Source organism: Tursiops truncatus, chromosome 3 (assembly GCF_011762595.2).
Source record: "Tursiops truncatus isolate mTurTru1 chromosome 3, mTurTru1.mat.Y, whole genome shotgun sequence".
Classification (NCBI taxonomy): domain Eukaryota; kingdom Metazoa; phylum Chordata; class Mammalia; order Artiodactyla; family Delphinidae; genus Tursiops; species Tursiops truncatus.
The window spans coordinates 10,483,318-10,497,027 of NC_047036.1; positions in this window are offsets into that span (position 1 = coordinate 10,483,318).

A 13,710-nucleotide genomic window follows, 5' to 3' on the forward strand; every position below is an offset into this window, starting at 1 on the left:
TATAATGACTAGTATGTTGAGAAGAAAATGAAAGCATATCATACATTGGTTTAAAGACGTCTATGTTATACATGTTACATGGCAGAGAAAGTAAAAGAATGGTTTTAAGCCAGCATCAGATGTGTTATTGAATGTTTTTAAGCAATAAATGTTATATCTTAATGAAACCCTAAGAGATGAAATTACCAGAAATAATTGCCTGTGAAATACTGATAAGGGGATAAGGATCTAAACTTTATTTCAGGCAAGATTAGCATCTTAATTCACATTTTAAAAATTAGCCAAAAACCTGAATTAATTAAGGAAATGATTCCTTTTTTCATTTGAGAGGATTATCAAAAGGGAAATATTATTAATGCATTTGAAAGAGATTTGGAGATGAAAATAAACAAAGTGGAGTTTATTCCAGGAATGGAAAGCTAGTTCAATATTCAGAGATCAATCAGTATAATCCACCATACTAGCAGTTAAAAGAAGAAAAAACATTGTATGAATTTATGGAGAAAACGCATTTGACAAAATCTAATATGCACTTTAACACTCTGAATAAACAAATATTTGAAGGGAACTTCTTTAACTTGATAAAAAAGGCATCTACAAAAGACCCCACACTTAACATCATACTTAATGGTGAAATGCTGAGTGCCATCCTTCCAAGACTGAGAAGAAGGCAATGATACCCATTCTCATCATTCCTTTTCAAGAAGGTCAGTGAGATAAGGAAGGATAAGAAAATAAAATGCATACATATTGGAAAGAAAGGGCTAAAACTGTCCCTAAATGCATACGACAGTACTGTTTGTGTAGAAAATACCAAGGTATCTACAGAATCTTCTAGAACAAATAGTGATTTTTGCAAGGTTGTAAGATCAACATACAAAAAAATCACTCCATCTATATGTTTTCATTGAACATTTTAAAACTAAAAATAAAAACAATATGATTTACAATTGTTTCAAATAAATCTAACAAAACATGTACAAGATCTTACACGTTGAAAACTATAAAATGCTGATGAAAGAAATCAGAAGACCTGAATATATGGAATACTAAGGAATGCTTAGTTTAACTCATTTCTTGTCAAATTCCAGACGAATTTTTGTACATAGAGTTAATTCTAAATTCATATGAAAAGGAAAAATAACTAGAACAATTGAAATAATTTTAAACAGAAAGAAAACATTTGGGGGATCACAACAGTATATGCTACTGTGGTAAAAAAAATGTGTGATTTTGCATAGGGATACGGAGACACATGGATCAATGGAATGAGAAACAAATCTCCAATAGTAGGCACAACTGAATTTTAAAATAGATATAAAGAAAAATGTGGTCTTTTTTCAAATGTATGGTTGACACAATTGCTCATACATAGGCAAAATAATAATTCATGACATAAGCCTCATGTCTTACACAAAAGTCACTGGAAATTGGTTATTAGTATTAATTTTTTTTTTGTGGTATACAGACCTCTCACCGCTGTGGCCTCTCCCGTTGTGGAGCACAGGCTCCAGACACACAGGCCCAGTGGCCATGGCTCACGGGCCCAGCCGGACCGGGGCACGAACCTATGTCCCCTGCATCGGCAGGCGGACTTTCAACCACTGCGTCACCAGGGAAGCCCTAGTATTAATTTTCAATCTAGAACTTTAATAGTTTTAGAAGAAACTGTAAGAGAAAATCTATGTGACCTATGATTAAGTTTGTAAATCCATAAAAGAAAAACATTGATAAATTAGACTACCTAGGAAAAAGACACTATTAAGCCCCATAATGGGAGAAAATATTGACCAATCACATATTCAGCAAAGGATTTGTATTTGGAATATTAAAATGGTTCTCTAAGAAAACAAATAATCCAATTAGAAAATTGAATACACATAACCAGAGAGGATATGTTGGTGGGCAAATTAGTATATGGAAAGGTATTCAAAACTGTTAGTCATTAGGGGAATGAAATTGAAGCAAAAATTAGGTATCACCACACACCTACCAGAATGGGTAACATAAATAAATAATAAAGTTACTCTACCAAGTACAAGCAAGGCTGTGAAGTGATGAAATCTCTCACACATTGCTGGTGGAAATATAAATGTGTAGTCAGTCTGAAGAAGATGGCTTCTTATAAAACTAAACATAGAGTTATCATACATCCCAGCAATCTCACTTCAGCATATTTACCCTAGAGAAATGAAAACTTATAGTCAGAGAAAAACCAGAATACATATGTTCATATCAGCTTTATTTGTGATAGCCCCAAACTATCAACTTCTTAATATCCTTCAAGGATGAAAGAACAAAGGAACTGTGATTCATTTATACAATAGTATACCACTATTCAGCAATGCAAAGGAGTAATTGATTGATGCACACAATAATTTGGATGACTTTCAAAGGCACTATGCTGAATGAGAAGAGTCCATCTCTACAAGTTATACAGTAGATTGTTCCACTTGTATAACATTCCTGAAAAGATAAATAGTGTTGCCAGGGTTTAAACATGGAGAGATGATGTGACTGTAATGGGTTAACACAAAGGAGTTCTTTGGGCTGATGTAATATTGTCTATCCTGATTGTGCTGGTAGCTGCAAGAATCTGTCCCTGATATAAAATATTATAGAATTACACACACAAACACATCAATGAGGACAGGTAAAAAATCGGCCAATGTCAATTTCCTGGATTTCATAATTGTACTGTGGTTGTGTAAGATATTACCATCTGGTGAAGCTGGGTAAAGGGAACCTGAGAATTTTCTCCTCTATTTCTGTGACTTTTAAGTGAGTGTTAAATTATTTCAAAATGAAAAAAATTAAACAGTGCATTCAAACGTAATACATACGTATACTGTGGCAGGAAGAATGGGGGGTAAAAAAGAAATGGAGGATGAATAACTGTGTATGTTCCAAAGATTTCTATATTTTGCTCAAAATGGTACAATATTGTAATATAGCTGGTTTTTTTTTTTAATTTTTCTTGAACTAATTTTGAGGCCCTGATCAGAGGACCATCAGGTTCCTCTTCTTGAGCAGCTGATTAAACCCACACTCCAGCCATAGCCATTAAATGGGTTCTCATATGCAGGCCATTAGGCGCCTGCCCTAACTGCTGTGGGTCCAGGTACCAGACAGCTAGAGATAGACCCTATCCCAGGCAGCCCATAAAATTATTCAGATCAGCCAAGTGTTATGGCTGAACTGTGCCCCTGCAAAATTCATATGTTGAAGTTCTAACCCCCAGTGCCTCAGAAAGTCACTATATTTGGAGATAAGTTCTTTAAAAAGATAATTAAGTTAAAATGAAGTTGTTAATGTGAGCTGTAAACCGATATGGTTATGGTCTTTATAAAAAGAGAAAATTAGGACACATATTCATACAGAAGGAAGACAATGTGAAGACACTGGGAGGAGAGGACAACCATGACCACCTTAGGAGAGAGGCCTCAGGAGAAATAAACCCTGCTAACACCTTGATCTCAGACTTCTACCTTCCAGAATTGTGAGAAAATAAATTTTCTTATTTAATCCATGCAACCTGTGGTACTCTGTCAATCCATAGGGAGACCACAAAACCTAGCTAACCCAATTCCACCCGCCATACATGAGCTTCCCCTACACTGGGGGTTTCTTGTAGATACCATATATTTGGACTTTTGCTTGTTTTAATCTACTCTGACAATGTCTTTCTTTTAATTGGTGCCTTTAGACTATTTTCCTTTAAAATGATTATCAATTTAGTTGGATTAACATACCATGTTTGTAAATGTTTTCTATTCATTCCATTTGTTCTTTGTTTCTTTTTTATTCTTCATCTTTTTCTGTCCTCTCTGGTTTCACCTGAGCATTTTTTATAATTCCATTTTATCTTCTTTCTTAGCATGTTAAAGCATACTTTTTTATTTTAATATTTTTGTGGTTGCTCTGGAATTTCCAATATACATTTTTACCTAATAGAAATCCATCTTCAAATAACTACAGTTGCCTCACGTGCAATACAGTACCTTAGAACAATCCCAGTTCCTCCTATTTACCCCTTATAATATTGTTGCCATTCTTTTCACTTATTTGTATGCAATAATTATCCAATATTTTTGACTTGTATCACTTTAAATAGACAACAGTTATTTTTAAATTAGTTAAGAGTAAATTTAAAAAAATCAAGGTTTTATTTCATATTAATTTATTCCTTCTACACCCTCTTCCATTACATGGATCTGAGTTTTTTAAAAGAAAAGTTGCAATTGGACATTTGTTAAAAAGAGCAAGAAAAAAAAAAAAACAGCAAGGAAGAATTTAGTTAAGACTAATGCAATAAGGGAGAGAGGTAGTGATCAACTCAGCTAAAACAATATGGGGTTTTTTTAAATGTTGGGGTGAGCTAGGGGGGATGTTGGGAAGGGTGTTTGGCCAGTGTGATTAGGCATCTGTGTGTGCTGACTGCTGCTTCTCAGTCTCCTACACACCCACTGAGACTGGGCAAAAGGGTCACCATCTTTCTTCGTGGCTGCATTTCAAAGGGGGTCCTACTCCCAGGTCTTCAAGAAAGATGTTCCTCCTTTGCAGAAATTTTATAGCTTAAATGGTCAGAGGAAGAATTTACAATTTCAAGTTTTCTAAAGTAAATTTTCTAAGAAACAGTAAGCCAGGAGCCTATCCTCAGATAGATACCTATCTAAATTTAGTCAAGTTGAGGGGAAATTGAAGGCTGTCTCAGTCAGGTTCCAACTGTATCATATTACTTTTTCTCGAAGATTTTTTTTTTAACATTTCTTGCAGGTCTGCTGGAGATGGGGGTCCTTCAATTTTTGTTTATTTGAAAAACTATTTCTTCTTCACTTTTGAAACATAATTTCACTGGATATAAATTCTAGGGTTCTTTTTTAACACTTTAAATATTTCACTATACTTTCTTTTAAAACACTTTCTATGAGTTTCTAGTTTTTTAAATAAAAATTGTATATATTTAAAGTGAGCAATGTGATATATATATAGAAATAATTACCGTAGTCAAGCTAATTAACATAGCCTCACCATAGTTACCATTTCTGTGTGTGTGTGTGTGTGTGTGTGTGCGTGTGAGATGAGAAAACCTAAAAATCTAATCTTTTAGTCAATTTATTTTGAGTGCATGGTTTCTGACAGGAAATCCACTGGATTTCTTATGCTCACTGCTCTATAAATATGGTGTTTTCTCCTCTCCCTCCTTTGAATTATCTCAAGCTTTTTTCTTTGTCTCCGGTGTTCTGCAATTCGAATATGACATGCTTACGTACCTTCTCCCCACACCCCACTTACCATTCTCTGAGCTTCCTGGATTCATGGTTTGGTGCCTGTCATTAATTTTGGAAATTTCTCAACTATTATTAATTCAAATATTTCTTCTACTCCATTCTCTCTCTCTCTTCTAGTGTAATGCATATATCATACATTTTGAAATTGTCCCATCATTCTTGGCTGTTCTGTTTGTTTTTTATTTTTTCAACATTCTGTTTTTTCTACATTCTGATTTTCCTTTTCATCTCATATTGAAAATTTTCTATGCATTTGTATGCATTTGCCAAAGTACAATGACTGTACACTCAAGATGTATGCATTTCATTTTATGTAAATTTTACATAAAGACAAAAATTCCTAATAAATATTGAATTCTAGTTAATAATAGGCATATTAGTTTTTAACGGGAAGCGATTTTTTCTGCAATTTATTGTGTAATCCATTGAAAAATTAGGATAATTGATGGATTGACAGAATGATACATAGAGATATATGGGAAAAAAACAAATACAGTAGAATGTTATTTGTAGAATGTACATGGTGAGTATATCAGTGATCATTACAAAACTATTGTAACTTTCCTGTGCACTTGAAATTTTCCTAATAAAATATTTAAAAATGCTCAAAATCTTGAATAGTTTCTTGAAAAGTGGGGCTATAAAGTAATGAAGAGAATGTGGACCAGAGAACACTTATCAAGCCAGCCCCTACATGGGCCATACTTATTTTTGTGACAGATTATAGAAAAATATATTATTTGCTATTAACTTTAACACCAATATAGGGTCAGGCTAACCAAAGCCTCTTGCATTTGAAACAAAATTATTTTAACTTGAGTGATAGACATTAAATCACCAGTGAGTAGGGTCTAAGATGTATTATGTCAAATATATCAATGGGATGGAAAAAAATCAACTGACAATATTAAAAAAACAGAACCTAATTGTGTGACAATCAAGGCTAATGGCTTCACGCCAGAGAGAATGGAATGATTTAACAGCCTATTTTGTGTTCTTTATCACATTATATATGGTAACAAACCACACATTTCAAAGGGAAGTATTCTCTTTTATTTTCTCTCCTTATCTATGCCATAAAAAACTGTGTTCTAGTAATGAATATTTTCTTCTTGATAAGGTGGCTAAGGAAGGTATTGAATTAAGTTTCAAGATAGAGCAGCCTATATTTGATAAATTAATCAGTGTTTGCACTCTCACTCATGGATTTATTTTCTGACTGTTCTAACCCCGAAAAGACATGTTTTTGCTAACTCTTCTTTTGCTGCTCTTGATTCTCCAATGCTCAGGACTTCTCTGCTGTTCACACCCATCTAGCCTTGGGTGCATCTAATCACAGAGTTCCCTATGGCTGTTTTTGGTTCCCAATCTTTTTCATCAGTTTGGGCACTGCTTTGTTCTTTACTATTCTATTTAACTAGACAGCCACACTATCTGAGTGTCACAAGGTAAACAGCAATTCAAAGTTCTCACACCATCTTTTCTGCACAGCCTCTTCATCATCCTTTGAATCTCTTAGACTAGAACTCTTAGAGCCATTTTCAGTATTCCCTCTCTCTCTTGTTTTATTTTCCCTACTATATATTGTTTTTTTTTTTCCTTCAAGGTTTCTCTGGTATGTGAACTTCTCTTCATTTATGGTCATTGTGAAGTCGATTCCATGACCCTAGGAAAAGCAACTCTTTGAATTCTTGATCAGACTCTTCAAACTCACATAATTTTGAAAATATATCCACTGAACTTCTCTAAGATGCAGGACTAGTTTACATGAAGTAGAAACAATACTGATATTAGTGAAAACAAATACTGTGTATTAATGACAATGTAGCCCATAATGTATTAGACATAAATAGTTTTAATAGCAAAATCTTCGATTATGACCCCAAGGTAGGAACTTCTACTGGATGACAAGAATGTCTTGGTAAATGTCATACTGGTTAATGGGAATTGGTACTATTTACACATGAACCTAATCAAACTTTTCTGCAATTAAACCATACTTCTTACACTTCACCATCGAAGAGACACAGAGATGTTTTCTCATGTGATAATTCCTTGGGAAAACGTTAAAGACCAAAGAGGTAACATTTTTTTTCATCTCATGAAAAAGGAAACAATCTCTGTTTAAAATTTTTAAGCTAGTTATAGAAACTATGACTAATGCTGAAAAGTATTAAAAAATTAAAAGGAAATCCAATCATAGTTTCAATGTAGGTGAAAGTTATTTGTATCTTTTTCTTTGTATGTATTTGAGTTAACAAAATGGGCACATAACTGAATAATTTGATATCTTCATCCTGTCAAATTTAATATATGATAAGCATTTCCCATCCATTAACTATTCCTCATAAACAGAATTTAATGATAAATTGGGTTCTATAGTTAAATTTATCTTGCTAATATTTTGATATTTTGAGTTGTCTTCAATTTTGCAATATATTTAAAAGGTTTATATATTAATTATGTCTTACTTCTGACAAAGTCTTAGACTAAATACAGAAAGGGACCTTATGTAACAATTATTGGAGTGGTGCATTCTTACTCAGGTCTTTATGAAAACAATACAAGCCTTTAATGACAATACACAGATCCACATCATGACATGAGTAATAAACCTTAATGCTTTGGTACCAACTCTCAATTATTGCCACATCAATACACAAATGAAAATACTTAGATCTTGTATATGGTAGGCAAAATAATAGACCCCTAAAGATATCACTCCCTAATTCCTGGAATCATGAATATGCTACTGTGCATGGTAAAAAAGATAGAAGTGATTAAGGATAAGCATGAAATGGGAGCATATTCTGGGGTATCTAAGTGGGTCCAATCCAATCAGAAAGCCCTTAAAGGTGAAAGACAAAGGCAGAAGCTTGGGTGAGAGAGAGATGCAACAGAAGGAAAAATAAAAGGGGAGAGAGATTAAAAGTGTGAGTGAGATTCAACTGCTATTGCTGGCCTTGCAGATGGAGAAAGCAGGTTATAAACCAAGGAATTTAATGGTCTCTAGAAGCTGGAATGACCCTCAGCTGACATCCAGCAAGAAAACAAGGACATCAGTCCTACAATGATAGGGAATTAAATTATGTCAACAAAATAAATAAGCATAGGAATTGGATTCTCCCTTAGAGCCTCCAGAACGGAAAGAAGCCCTGTCAACAACTTGATTTTAATCTGTTCAGATTTGTATTAAAATTCTGAACTGCATAACTGTTGATAACAAATTAATGTTGTGTTAAACCACTAACAAACTGATAATTTGTTATAACAGCAATATAAAACTAACATTTTATCAACTATGTTAATAATAGTAATGTAATTACAGTAATTGTAATGTGGTTTAATATTTTAAATTAGCACATGCTGTGTCCCAGTATATGTATCATACATACATTAACTCATTACATATCTGTACTCTGTGACTTAGAGTGTATTGTTACCCACATCTTAGATAGAAGGGAACTGAGGTACTAAATGGTTAAGTAACTTGCCCAAATACATTTTATTAAAGGCATCAATGTCAGGATTTGTTTTTTATTTTCTTCTTGATTTGGTTAATATTATATTTTTTTGTAAACAATTGATAACACAACATAATATATTTCAAGCTTTGAAATGTAACTATTAAACATAACAATGAGTTATTGATATGCATTATTAACTGAGGTAGATGGAGCTTTTAAAAATCAATTCAATATCCATTTCTTATTTTAATTTATTTATTTCTAAAGTCAGACTAAATTTAGCATTATTCTATTTCTTTGTATGTTCATTTCTGATTTGTTTAATTTAAAAATATATGCATGAAACTATTTGGCACATAGATTGAAACAGAAAAAAAAAAAGGATTTGTTCTGGCAATATTTCTCAATTCTTTGAGTTTCTCTGAGACTTGCATCCCCAAATCACATAGCGATATATCACTAAAACATTATTTTATAGATATATCTATTAACTACTTAATACGGACTTCTTCCAAGTTAGTGAGATAAAATAGTCTTGCAAAATATTTGTCTATACATTGTGACATGTACACTTACTTGCTTTGAATTATGGTGAACAATCCCCACACAGACTCATCGGCTGAAGCCCTAATGCTCAAAACAAAAGCAAAATTACACATATTCTCCATCAGAAAAAGTCTGACCCATGATAGGCAGGTCAGGTTTTTGAGAGGGAGTGGACATAGGGGAGGAAAGGAGAGGAAGAACCAGCCTCTTTCCATGTCCCTTTGGTTTTGAGGGAATAGGATATCAGAGGGGTGTCTCCCAATACCCTCTGTCCCTAAACAGTCAGAGGATTGGAGGAAGGGGAGGAGAGTATTGGATAACTGATTCACATTGAGGAATGGGTATGCAATCTCACCACCAACATGGGGAGCTGCCATAAAACAAAGTGATGTGACCAGGAGAAGGGGGACCTGCCGATTATCTTTGCTGAAGTGTCCCTGAGTTTAGAGTGTTAGGATTAATGGGCAAAGGTGACCCATGGCAGAAGTTGGAGGTGAGGGTGCTGGATGATTGGAGGATGGAGGATGTGGCCATTGTCCAAGTGGATACTTCCAGATGGAGACAAAATTATTACAGCAGCTCACCCTTCGGACCAGGGGGGCAAGCAGTGCTCAGGGGACAGAGGGATACGGTTCTAGAGGCAAGCAGATGCCAACAGGGCATACATAAGGACTAGAACAAAGTCAGGGTCAGGTCTGGCCACAGACATTGAATCTATTTTGGGTGTGTGTGTGGAGGGCAGAGCTGGAGGACTTATTCTTTTTTCCACAGAAATTGATGCTTACCTAAAGATTACATTTAAAAAATCATATGAAAGACAAATATCGTATGATATCGCTTATATGTGGAATCTAAAAATTTATACAAGGGAATTTATTTACAAAACAGAGAACAGACTCACAGACATAGCCAACAAACTTATGGTTACCAAAGGGGGAAGGAGGGGGAGGGATTAATTAGGAGTTTGGGATTGACATACATGCACTACTATATATAAAATAGATAACCAACAAGGACCTACTGTATAGCACAGGGAACTCTGCTCAGTATCTTGTAATAACCTAAAATGGAAAAGAAACTCAAAAAGAATATGTGTGTGTATATATATATATATATATATATATATATATACACACACACACACACACACACACACACACACACACACACACACACATATAAAACTGAATTACTTTGCTGCACTCCTGAAATTAATACAGCATTATAAATCAACTGTCTTTCAATAAAAATTTTAAAAAATCATGTAAGACTAACTTCAACTTGTATATTTATTTATTTTGTTTTGTTTTTTCTAATCTGTCAGTGTCAGCTCAGATGAAAACCAGATGAGACAGAGATAAAATAGAGTAGCTCCCAATTTTCAGACAACTGATTTGCGGTGCAAGTTAAATTTGTACTTCTCTATTATACGAGAACCGGAAGTTTGCTTTTTATCAGCTTACGCTTCTTGTACGTGCAATAATACTTGCTCTGGGCTCGTGGAGGCAAATGCTCTTGGGAAAATAATAAGAGCTCACATTTAAAAAATCACTTACGGTGTGCTAAGGACTCTTCAAAGTACGCATATTATCCCTTCAGATCCTTAAAACAACCCTCAATATTAGCGATCATATTGTTCTTTAACTGTTACAAATAAGGAAACAGAAGAACAGAGGGTGTGGGTAAATTGATGAGCATCATCCTTCTGATAGAAGGTGGAATCAGGATTCCAAACAAGGGGGTTTAAATTCTAGAGGCTGAGTTCTTAATATGTTATGCTAATTTCTCGGGATGTAAATCTGTATCGTTCTGTTGTGGGTAGAAGATTTGGAAACGAAAATAATGTTTACAAATAATTCTCACTTTTAACTGCTTTTGGAAAAAGAAAGAGAGAGCTGTTGATTGATTGATTCCCTTTCCCACTCATGATATCTTATCAAAAATAGCTCAGCTGGCAGGATATGTGGAAGTCAGTTCCAAAATATGCTATATTTCCCCCATTCACATGAAGCTACTTACACTGGTTTACTGCCAACAAATCAAAAATTGGTCTCAGACAGCCAGTCAGCCAGAAAAGACTCGTTTTCCTTTTTTTAACCACAGACTAAGGGTATGGGATTTTGATTCTCCCACACAATCTAACTAAATCTTACATATTGTAACAAAATGTAAAGGTATTTCCTTTATGGACAGTATAGTGGTTCCTCAGCTGACATCAGAGTCATTTCCTTCAATTGTTAAGGAAAGTGATATTTCAGCACCATTAAAATAGTAGTTCAGTTGCTTGCAGGATAATTATTAGTGTGGACCACTCACTTTTTGTTCTACAACAATTAATTGCCTGTGATACCAGCAGCTAAGACTTCACACAGCAGAATGCAGGAACTGAGCATTTCCCTAAAATATCCAGAGAAGGGTAGGGGTTGTGGACATTGTAGGTGGGGAGGGGAGAGAAAGAAAAAGAAAAAGAAAAAGGAAAGAAAAAGGAAAAGAGAAAGAAAACAAGAAACCATGAGATATTCTCTCCCCAAAATCATCTATTACGGATGACATCCACATTCTTTCATAAGGAACACTTTTTCAAGGCCTACTGTACATCTAAAAGCTCTGTTGTTAATGTTAAAACTAAATTCTACTGTTGTTTTAAGTTTAAACATACAACTAAAACCATTATAAGAAACTTAGTACCATAGAATTCCTACTAAAAATAAAATTTCAGATAACAGTGCCTTGAAATTATTAGATAAAGCTTAATGTCCAACTTTTAACATTATTGATCATTACATTTAATGATATATTTTAAATCTCTAGTTTGTGGTGGATAAAACCATTAAATAAATACAACAGTGTTTTAAAACTTCAGTTACTAGATAAATTAATTCTAGCTTACAGACTCTCTTTAATTAAATGGTGGCAGTTAAGTAGAAGGTAAGGTTTCTAATAGAGAAAATAAATCAATTGTAAAAAGGCTGGATATCTTCAGTTTTACTCACGGAAGAGTTTATATTTTCTCCTCATAACTTATTAGCAAAATTTTATAAGACACGTAAAGTTTATCCTTCCGAGACATACAGAATGATCACTGCCTTAAAAAGATGGGGCCAATGTGAGATCCACAGGAAGAATGACATTCCTGATCATACATCGCCACTCATGTCAAGGTTAGAAGTCCCAGTCATAAGCACTTTACAGTGGCTGCTATCAGCACCCGAGATAACATGGGGATTTCAGATCCGCAGACAGATATAACATTGTACCAACCCTAACTTAAGTGTTAAGATGTGAAGACAAACACTCCTGGCTGCTACTGTTCATGTGCTACCTTCTCCAAATCTTAACTCTATCACTTGTAAAATGGAAATTTGAAAAAGCTGAAAAATTTTCTTTGGGATTTAATTGATTCCACAATACTGCAAGTATAATTGAAGGTAAAATTAACAGTGAAAAAGGACAGTAAAGACCCAAATGAGTCAAGAGCTAAAATGTGCAAGAAGTGACTCATGTAGCATTGTTCCTGTTCCAGTGCTCAGGGATTTCAATGTCCCAAGCCTCTCAGCATTAGAATCATCTCTATGTTAATGCTCTATTCTCCAGCCTACCTCAGTCCCTCAAGGCCAAGGTCATTATTAATAACTGCACGTCCTCATGAAGAAGTAGCCAGAAAGAACTTATATCAGCTCCTCCCACCACAGCTTCCCACCATCTGCATTTGTGTTTGAGCTCACTGCTTATCAGCATGGATAAACTGCTTTGGAAGCTCCTATCACAGACCAGCACCTCAAATCTGGCTCTCAAACCCCTGTACCCAATCATGCACATGGCACCATCACCATCATTTTTTTTTTCCTCTCTATTAGATAATTTCCACCAGCATATAAACTGAAGTTATTTTCCAATCTTAAAAACATACCTGTCATTATATAGTTTTACAATTCATAAGTCCTCCCAGTGCCAGATCATACCAGCTTGATGTTTTAACAGAGCCAAGTGGAAAAGCTCCAGTTATACTGAAGGGAAAGATAAAGTGAACCTCTGAATTTCCATCATCTGTGTCATTCCTGAGACTGCTTTATGTTTACTCCATATCATAATCTTACATTTTGCTGGCAAGATAGCCAAGGTTTAAGTCAAGACCAAGGGAAGTGACCCAATCAGTAAAACAGTAAAACCTGATCGATAAAAATGAGTAAGTAATGAAAAAATTGTTAAAGGAACAAAAAGTATTGTAATGAATTATCTGAATGTCTGCTTGCTTAATTGTAAGTTGATATGCTCCAAATTGACCAACTCCAGTTCTTGACTTAATGTGCCCGTCTGCAGTCAACAAAGTGAAGTATGTCTGACACAGAAAGACAAATATCATATGATATCGCTTATATGTGGAAACTAAAAAAAGTGTACAATTG